This window comes from Corvus hawaiiensis, chromosome 22, assembly GCF_020740725.1.
Source record: "Corvus hawaiiensis isolate bCorHaw1 chromosome 22, bCorHaw1.pri.cur, whole genome shotgun sequence".
In the NCBI taxonomy this organism is placed as follows: Eukaryota; Metazoa; Chordata; class Aves; order Passeriformes; family Corvidae; genus Corvus; species Corvus hawaiiensis.
The window spans coordinates 6,279,875-6,289,754 of NC_063234.1; the positions used below are offsets into that span (position 1 = coordinate 6,279,875).

At 50.4% G+C, this 9,880-nt stretch overlaps 1 long non-coding RNA gene across 1 annotated transcript; it reads left to right on the forward strand.

Annotated features, from left to right (window-relative positions):
* Positions 1-333: 333 nt before the first annotated feature.
* Positions 334-9,243, forward strand: LOC125337075. Its single transcript, XR_007207933.1, has 2 exons — positions 334-8,259; positions 8,791-9,243. It is a non-coding gene; the product is annotated as an uncharacterized LOC125337075 (long non-coding RNA).
* Positions 9,244-9,880: the final 637 nt, after the last annotated feature.

Consider the following 9,880-nt stretch of genomic DNA (forward strand, 5'->3'; position numbering starts at 1 on the left):
TTTCAGCGAGCAGTTGAGCTTACAATGTGGTTTTCCATGTGTTTGCCTAGGAAAGTGCATTCTTAAGAGAGCAGGTTGGCTCTCTTAAGATGCATTTCAAAGTGTAATTGAATATTTGCAGTCAATTGTCTGGGCAGTACCTGCCCAGCATTCACAAGGAGAGTTCATTCATTTTCACCCAAAGGCAATTTGGGATACCGGACCAGCATCTGTCCCAGCTGTGCTGAGGATTTTGCTTAGATGTGGATGCTTTGCAGCTCCTTGGTAGCAGGAAGGTGCAGAGCTTCATGGCACTGAGCCCAGGGCCATGAAGAGACCAGGAAGGAAGGAAACCAGGATGATTCCTAGCACCTGGCAAAGAGGGCTGGGAAACCTGGAACCTTCCTTTAGTGCCAGGGTTGGAGGAGTCATTAATTCAGCCCATTAGCTCTTAACACCCAAATGAAGAGCAAGAAAGAGTACAATGGAGAGGGTCCAGGATCCAGACCTGGTCCTTATCTCCTAGTGAACACACATTGTCTATCTAGAAATTCTGGGTGCTGGGCTGGAGTCCATGCCTGGACTGAAAGCATTGCACTGCCCACTTTAGTGCTGGTCATGAACATCATGTTGTGGTCCTTGTGCTGCAAACACATGAAATAACTAAAATTGCCCCCAGAAAGCTCCTGAACTGACCTTAAAGAATTTTTTTTCAGTGGATGAGCAGAGGGTTGCTCAGCTGCTTTCCTTTGGGCATTTCCAGAGGAGGGAGTTGGAGGGAAGGCTTGTTGTGACCAAGCATTGTTGAGGCCAGGGTGGGGAGTGACTGGGAGGTGATGGACACAGTGCAGATTGGAGAGAGTAAAAACTGCATCCTGAGAAGCAAATGTGGCATGTGGGGCCTACCCAGTGAGCTTGAGACTGATGAGAAGCTGCTGCAGAGGTGACACCACCAACTTCCTAAAGGAGAAAATCCCCCAACTAGAAAGTTTTATTTTAATGCTTTCCTTTCCAGGAAAAAAAAAAAAAGGTAATTTTTCATGTCTCCAATACTCTGTGGAATTTACAGGATAAGGTGGAAAGCCCAGTTTCAAATTCAGCTTTTCGGGTTGCATTTCAAAGCCTGTCTTTTGAAACTGGAAACAGGAAGTTTTCTCTCTTTCATCTCAGTTTGCTGCTGAGGGCAGTGAGATGACTCATGTCCTGGAGTCTGGCTTTTCTGCCTTTCCTCCATTTTATTTCCCCTTTGTTTTCTCCAACTGTAGGAAAGTTATCAAGTAGGAATAGGAGCATTAAAACCATGACACCATGTCACCTGGTGACTTGTCCAGAACTGATGAAATTTTGAGGCATTTCAACTGGAAAAGAACCAAGAAAGAGGAGGGAGGAATGAAACGTGATTTATTAGAAATAAACTTCTCAGAGGCCAGCATTTGCATTTTCATTCATCTTGAACCAAAATAACTTTTCTGATTTGCTTCACATCGAAACTTGCTTCTTCACAGGGAACATTTTCTAATAGAAATGATCTCACTTTAATATTTTGGCAGGATTTTCCTGTGCGTTTTTTTCTCCTTGGAACTGCACTAATGCAGGGCAGTAAAAGATGACAGACTGGTGAGTTGTGTGGGTGCTGAAAGGGCTGAAACTGCTGCTCTGTAGCTGCAAAACTCACTTGGACATGGAACCAGTGGAGCCTCCTCCAAGGTTTTGCCAGGCCAGGGCTATGAGAAAGTTGGGAGCACCTGGTGCTGCCTGCACTGCCTGATGCAAAACCTTCCCAAGGAGCTCTGTGGTGAGGCATTTTAAAACAGGACCCATTTCCCTAGCCAAGAGGGAGCCTAGGAGCAATGGCTCATGGAAAACGAGAGTACCCGTCACCCTCCAACCAGCGGAGACTGGAACAGCTGCAGTTTTCCTAGGAATTTTCATGGGTACTTAGTGCCGCAGGGCTGCAAGAAAGGGTTAAAGTGTTTTCAGTTACGCAGTGCACAACAAACAAAGGGGATGTGGTAATCCCTCCTGCCACAGAGTGAAAAGTTCACTTGATATGCTACTTTACACTGATTCTCACAGACTCTGGGATTAAACCGGACCCACTCTGACGTCCAGGTTTTCTAGCAAAGGGCTCCAGCTCAGCCTGCCACATTCACTTCATATTTGGGAACATATTCTCTGAAAATCCTGCTGACAGATGAAGAGCAGGAAGACAGCCAGTTTCCCATGGAACAATAGCTCCATGCAAACCACATCTCCTGGCGCCCAACCTGGCCTTGCTGTGGTGGCGGCTGGGGATGTCGGCTGTAGCAGCATCTCTGGGTCCCTGCCAGGTGCAGTCTGCCAGGACTGTCCTTCTGGTCCATGTCACAGAGTCTTGCTTTTATGCCCTGTCTCCCTGCCAGGCTTTGGGGCTGTGCCACACTAATGACTTAGCTGGCAGTTACTGAGCTTTGGCTGAGCTCAGGGGCAGAGGATGTAGGAGCCCAGCACTGGGATGGAAGGGGCAAGGCAAGATGCCTTATGCCATGGTTAGGCTGGGATGCTGAGTGAACTGCTCTCCCTGGATGCCCCTGGCCTTGCTTATTTTCATGCTTCTATGTCTTAAAAGGTTCTTGCAGAGTTGTCTCATGTATAGGGACAACTAACAGAACTCCCCTGGTTGCGAATCTCTGTCACTGCTGCCTGGTCCACAACAATTCAACAGCCAGTGGCACATCAGGACATTTGTTTCTCTGGGATGTTTGAGCTATTTGGCAAAAATTGACAATCTGACTGTTGGGGAGGGCAGACTTCTTTCAGCTACACACAGACCTTGGCCCTTCAGGTGTTCTGGGTTTCACTCTTCATCTGCACGGCAGGGTCAACCCAGCTTTCCCTTTGCTGGGAGATGTGGCAGTGGTGTTTTTGAATTCATTGCTTTTTCTTTCTTTCAGATGAAACACTGAAAATTTTCTCTGAAAGCAAATGTTTTAATGAAAAGAACTCATTAGGTGAAAATCTGATTGTGTCTTCAAAACCTCCCTTTGGTGAATGATTTCTGACCAATTTTTCCATAGAAGCTATTCAAGGAACAAGGTACAAAACTTCCCTCTTGTTCAGTCCTTCAGCTATTTCCCTGCTTTGGGGCACCAGCATTAGCTCCTCTGCCAGATTCTGTCCCAGTAGGTGCGAGAGTAGGAGAGAAGCATGGTACACATGCCGAGGGGATGCCACACAAGGTCCCAACATAACCCTGCCCACTCTGCTGTTCCCAGCTGCTCCTTGGAGCAAATACTTTGGGTTTGAAAACAAGAACAACAAAGAGAAAGGTTTCATGGAGACATGTTTACCAAAGTCTGCAGCCTGAAGGGTTGTTGTGACCAGAACTGGTGGGAGGCTCTGCTTTGGCCCCAAACTGTGCTGTGGTCACGCAGAGGATGAGCCAGGGCAGCTATGTTTGCAAAATAAAAACAAACAAACAAACAAATAAAATAGTCACCTTTCCCCTTCAGAGATGTCCAGAAGGATTTTGCTCCAACATCTCTGGGGCTAAGATGAAGCTCAAAATTCAGTTCAAGTCACAGCAGTGGTCCCAATGTAACCCTGTGCCCTTTTACATTCACCTCTGGGTGTCAGGGGGAAGAGCATATCCTGTTCTGACCCTCCAGCTCTGAATGGAGAGATCTTTAATCTGATCTCTCCTCTCTTTCTAGACCATTACCGTGTACAGCAGTTGGGGATGACTCCTGGGGGTACCCAGAATGTCACTCTGAACCAGGAAAGGACCTTGTCCTGGATGAGACACCAGAGTGCTGTGGGTATGTCCAGAAGGGTGGGACTGGATGGGGAGAAGCTCTCAGCCTGCAAGAACCACAGACCAGGGATCTCCTGGCCATGCACAAGACAGTCACCGTGATCTGCTGCTGGTATATGCACCCTCGCTTCCCACCCCCTCACCCCATGGCTTGGGTGATGCTGCAACCCAGCCTATCCAAAACAATAGGACCTTGATCCAGCAGAGCCAAGGGAAAGCAAGGCTTGGGCCTGATCCTGCTCCATGCTCTGAGTTCCTGACCCACACTAGTGAAAAACTGAGTTGAGAGGGCTGGAGGCTTACAGACCTTGCCCCAGAACAAATGTGACAGGGGCACAGCCACACATGGGATGCTCCCAGGATTGATGGGGTGGGAGCAGTGCGGGGCAGTTGGGACTTCAGACAGCCAGGGCCCCCCAGCTGCCTCCCTACTGCTGTTCCCTGTCTGGGGGAGGAGGAAGCGTTTGCTAACCTCCAGCTGTCTGTCCTGTCCAGGCCAGGGTGACTCTATTTAGGGGGTTAGTGGAACAGTGAATTATAAAATGCATCCTTCCCCTGCCCCTTACTCCTCCTCTCCTGCTCTGTCCATCCCCTGTGCCCTCCACCCCTTGCCTCTTCCCAGTGTAGCCCACCACACTCTACCTTCTCTCATGAAGCCTTTTCCCTCACCCTCACAGTGTCCTTGCTCCCCACCCCTCGCCATCACCACAGGGATGTGACATGAGGGAAGAAAGAGAGAAATAGGTTGATCTGGTGGGGAAGAAAAAATGACAGAGACCTGCAGCTCCTGTCTCTTCAGAAGCTGCAGGGGAACATCTGGCTACCAGGAATAATGAGAGATTTGGAAGGAATTGCCCACTAAAGGTATTTCCTTCCAGCTGAAAAACCTCCTGGAAGGACAGCACCCCATCCTAAAGATGGCCTGTGGAGACTCCCTCCACCAAGTCATTCCCAGCCCCGTGTCAGATGAGCTACGTGCGGGTACACACACGGCACTGTGAGAGCCGGCTGAGGGCTCTGAGCCCTCGGGTCATCATCCTGCAGCAGCACTGCGCCAGCCGGGCTTTCGGAGAGCGCCCTTCAGTGTCGGGAGAGGCAGCTGCAGCCGGGTGTCAGGGGACGGGGTGGAGGGAGGAAGGGGAGCTGCGCAGCTCCCAGCTGGGGAAGGAGGCTTTAGGTTTTGGCTGGACCTCAACAGCAGTTCTGCTGGCAGCACTGGTCTGGGAAATGCAGTGTGCCTCCTCCTCCAGCCAGATCCAGCCTGATCCAGGCCCCCCGCGCAGCTACTTTTGCTACTGTGCTGCCAACCCCACACCAAGCGGCTGCAGCAGTAGGCTGATGCCACACACGCAGATGGGTCCCAGTGACCCATCTCCCTTTCCCTCCAAGTGGGAGGGGATGCCGAGCATGGACACTGTTCTTGCATCCTCACCCGGGGGGTCTGGAATGCTTTTGAGGTCATGATGGGGAACCGGCTGGGCTGAGGGGCTGGTGGCTGTCCACCCCAGGACCTGAACAGGGCAGCAGTGTGGGAACAGCACGTGGGACGGGTTTCTACCGTGTCCCCTGTTGCACTGCTGGGAGGCACTAAGATGCTTCAGGTGAAAGACTGGGAACAGACCTGACGAGGAAGCACATCTCCAGCTCTGAGTCCCAGTGTTTACTTGACAGAGCCCCACAATCTCCATGGCTGAGTGGCCTCATAATGCTCCAATGTTGCTGCTGAGCGAGTGCTGGCGGATGTGGTAACAGCTGCTGGACAATACTGGGCAGCTGTGCACTTTCACGCTGGGTAATACACCAGAACCACACTGCAGAGGGCTGCTGGCCTGCCTGTTCCTATGGAAACTCCTTTCAAAAGAGAAAGGCAGACAAACACCCACCCAGTGATGCTGGGTGCTGGCAGGAACCGGATGCTCTTGCAAGCCTGGGGCTGGCTGGGCTGGTTGCAGCAGCTGCTGTGACCCCAGCATGAGGCTGTGGGGAGCACAGCCAGCCAAGGGGGTGATTCCTATGGTGCTTGAGCTGCCTGGAAGGGTCTATCCCCACAATCTTGGGCAGCAATGAAAGTACTTAAATAAGGAAATGAGCTATTGAAGGAGAGGGGTCAGATCACAGCCCTCTCCCAGGACTAAGGATTAGAGCACTGTGGCAATAGGAGGGATAATGTCTGGCCATCTACAGCTGTGCAGGCAGTCACAGGATACCAGAGAGAGCAAGCAAAGATTTGGAAGCAGAGTCTGATATGTCTCTTCCGAGTGCATGGCACTTTCCATCCCTGGAGGTGAAAGGATGCTCTGTGCCAGGGTGGTTATCCAGCACCTTGCAGGCAGAACTGTGCTGGGGTAGTGCATTGCTGCCACAGAGGCTTCACCCTGCATCTGCAGTCCAGGCAGAAGGATCCCTGCAAAGACTCTTGGGGTGGTTTGCAGCTGGCTCCATGAATGCAGGAAGGACCAGGTGGGATGAGAGGGGAGGCAAGGAGCAGGGCTCTGTCTGTCCATATTTTCTTCAGGGACCAGACCATGGGAAACCCATTGAATTTTCGTAACAGGATGGTGGTTAAGTGTAGCAACCTTGAGTCTGCCTTAGTGAGCAGGAGAGGCAGACGGGCCCTTGGGGAAGAGCTGTCCTGCTGCCCCAGAAATTGCGGAAGTTTAGTTAAGTCCCTGACATTTCAATGCAAGTCTCCCCTGGCCCAGGCAGTGGCTACAGGGTGTTCAGAGCTTGGTACAGAGGACAGGGATGTTCAAATGTCTCCCTTCCCCTCCCCTCCCTTGGACACTGCAAGCCAGCATGGGACAAGGCTGATTGCACCAGCCTCAACAACCCCAGTGCTCAGACTGCCTGGTTTGTCTTCCCAAGGTGAGGGCAGGTGATAAACATCTGATGTGCCCAATGTGAGCTTAAGCAGAAGTGCCTTGGGCCAGCAAGTAGCTGCTGGAATTCGAGAGCCTCCCATGCCACTCTGGGGACAGGGCACTGTCTCAGGGACACTGTGACCTATCATAGTAGGACTTTCCTGGCCCAAGTGGGGACTGCAGCTGTGTGGGATGGGTGGCAAAGCTACTGAGGCCTTACTGGAATGGGAGTGTGGAGGCACCTGCTTGGGCTGAAGCTAAACACAAGTGATGTAAGGCCATGTGTTAATGCCTGGGCTGTCAAACAGCTTCAGGTGGGCCTTTGCCTTATTGAACCCATTTCTCTGGGCAGAGAGGGCTGGAAGTGATGTGGGTAAAGCCATCTCCTGGTCACATTTAATTAGGTTTCTGTGTTGGTTGGCACTCTGCTTCTGAGGCGATGCTGCTCCATCAGTCTCCATCACCATATGCATGGTATGCTCAGCAGACAGGGACTGCTCTCCTGTTTCATCACAATCAAATTCTGGAGCAACCAGATATCCATATCTTGGATATGGAAGGTGGTGAGCAAGTCTCTCACTAAATTAGTTTTAGCAAGAGGGAGATCAGTTGCTTCCAAGAAGATTGATATCTGCTAAAAGCTGAAGTGCTATTAACTGTTGATGAGGCTTCAGGAGCTTCAAACTGTCCGAGCATACATTTGGGTTCTGCATTGGAATAACTCTCATATGGTTCCTGGTAAGCCCTCAGACACCTGGGCAGATAAGCATGTGCACAGGTGACAATGATGCATGATCTACAGATGCCCAAATCAGAGGATCCTTGATGGACTCCGCAAATTATTTTGAGACATGATGTCCTGTTGTCTCTTGAGAACCTTGCAGGTATGCTGACAACGTCATACATCTGCCGTGAGTTTAATTGTGCCAAGATTATTGAAAATACCCCAAGTCAATTGCACAGACTTGGGCAGACCTCACCTACAAGCTCATCCATTTAATCTTGAGTTTAGTTCTTTTACCCTTGAAAGAGACTGGTTGTGACAAAATCTGGCAGCAATCACTTTTTATTGCACAAATGTCTACCCATCTTGTACTGCAACTGCCCATGAAACATTTGAGGGGTGCACAGAGACACCTTTATGGGCGAGGCTTTCTGCTGGAAAAGATTGGGCTGCAGAAGAAGATGGCTCAGCTCCTGTTGCCACGTCTTGTATCATGGGGATGTATTCTTACCTGCAACCACGTTACTTTGGGCAGGTTTAAATCTTGTCTTTGCTTAATCCAATCACATCCAGCTTTGGATGAAAATTGTCCTGAGACACCAGGACTAACTAAGAAATATTTCTGATGGACAAGATTCTTTGAGTTCCTTTTGCAAGCTCAAGGGGCTTCCATTCCAACAAATATTAAGTCAGGCAAAAATGCCAAGAAGTCTGCACGGATGAATAAAGAGATCCTAGCAAAACTAAAACAAGAGAAAGAAGCATACAGGGTAGAAGTAAGGTTGGATAACTGGAACAAATACAGAAGCATTGTCAAAGCACACAGGATTGAAGTTAGAAAAGCCAAAGCCCAAGTGAAATTGAATCTGGCTGGGAATTCAAAAACAACAGGATGGACTTTTGTAAGTATGTAGGCAACAGAAGGAAGAGCATATAATGTGGTCGACATTGTTCAACATTGGGGAACCTATTTGCAAAGGACATATGTCTTGGGGATGTTTTTTTATCCCATACTCTTTTTTTTTTTTTTTTTTGTGAGTCCAGGGTAGTCACTGCTCTGCACCCCTCCACCCCCCCCATCCCTGCCAAGCCCAGCTCTGGAAGTATTGTGATGGGTGAGAGCCAGCCCGAGATCTTCTGTGAGAGGTGGGGGGGGCGAGGGGCAGTTGCTTCCTTCTGCTGAGGCAAGTCAACTCCACGCGGCGTGATCTCTCTGAGGAGAGAGACTTGTTGCCGTGTGGGTTTTGCCTGTTTTTTTGTTGAGCACCCGGTTCACTGCCGGGGACCGCTCCCACTGCGCAGCCCAACCCCAGTATCAGCCATCCCCGGTGAGCTACCCAGGGGAGCGATTCCCTGCCCAGCCCCGCTGTTCTCTGCCTCTGTGTTTCAGGGCTTCTTGCTACATTTTAACCCAACATCCTGCCACCCCACAGCCTCTGGCACGCCCGGAGTTTTCTGCTACACTGTGTTTGTCATCCCGGCTGTGCCCGCCTCTGCTGTTCCAGCCTGCTGCCTCCGAGGTTTCCTGCTGCAATCCATTCAGTGTCCCGAGGGGCACTGAGACCAGCTACTTCCCGCAAGTTTGCAAAGGAAAGGCCCTTTTCTCTTTCTCTCGCTGGCTGAGCCGCCATTGCCACGTGGAGACAGAGACAGCCAATCTCGCGCCACAGCGCCCCCTGCAGGCGCGGGGAATCACCGCACCTGCCCTGCCCGGCCGGGAGCCAGCAGCGCCCCTGCCGGCCGTGAGTGGAACTGCACCGAGGGGAAAGCGCCTGCGGCCGGTAGAGGCCGGCACTGGGTCTCTGGTTCTGTTTGTTGCTGCTTTTGCTGTTGCTTCCTTGCCTTGTTATACATGCTAGTAAAGAACTGTTATTCCTTTTCCCATATCTTTGCCTGAAAGCTCCTTAATTTCAAAGTTACAATGATTCAGAGGGAAGGGGGTAATATTTTCCATTCCAAGGGAGGCTCCCACCTTCCTTGGCAGACACCTGTCTTTCAAAAGTTGAAATCTTATTGGGAGGGACTTGAGGAAAAGCTCCATCATGCAAAGAGTGCTTCCTTTCCATGAGACAATTTGGTGACAGTTCGGGCGTTCACCACAGACTTCTGTAAGTCAGCAGTGAGGAATATAGCCCTCCACAGGATGATACAGCTCATCCCAAGCCAGATACTGAAAAGAGGTCACCACTGTCTATAAACGGAGCTGAGGGATGTACTTAGATATGGACTTTTAACTTTTGGGTATATGTAGCTGAGTGAAATGGAAATGGTGCATTTATGGGCAAATACTCATAATTTCCAAGCCTGTGATAAATCCAGTTAATGCATGGTTACAAGTAGCTGATGGTTGCCAGCTGCTTCTCTCCAGCTAATTGCTGTCAGACTATTGGTGTGAGTCCAAATGGTCAGTGGCTTAGGGTGGACGGTGGGTGCGTAGAGTGGAGCAGACCCTCTAGAGTGAAGGGAAGAGTTAATTTTAGCTCCTTTGCATAACATATCCCTCACTAATTTTCAGCTGCCTGC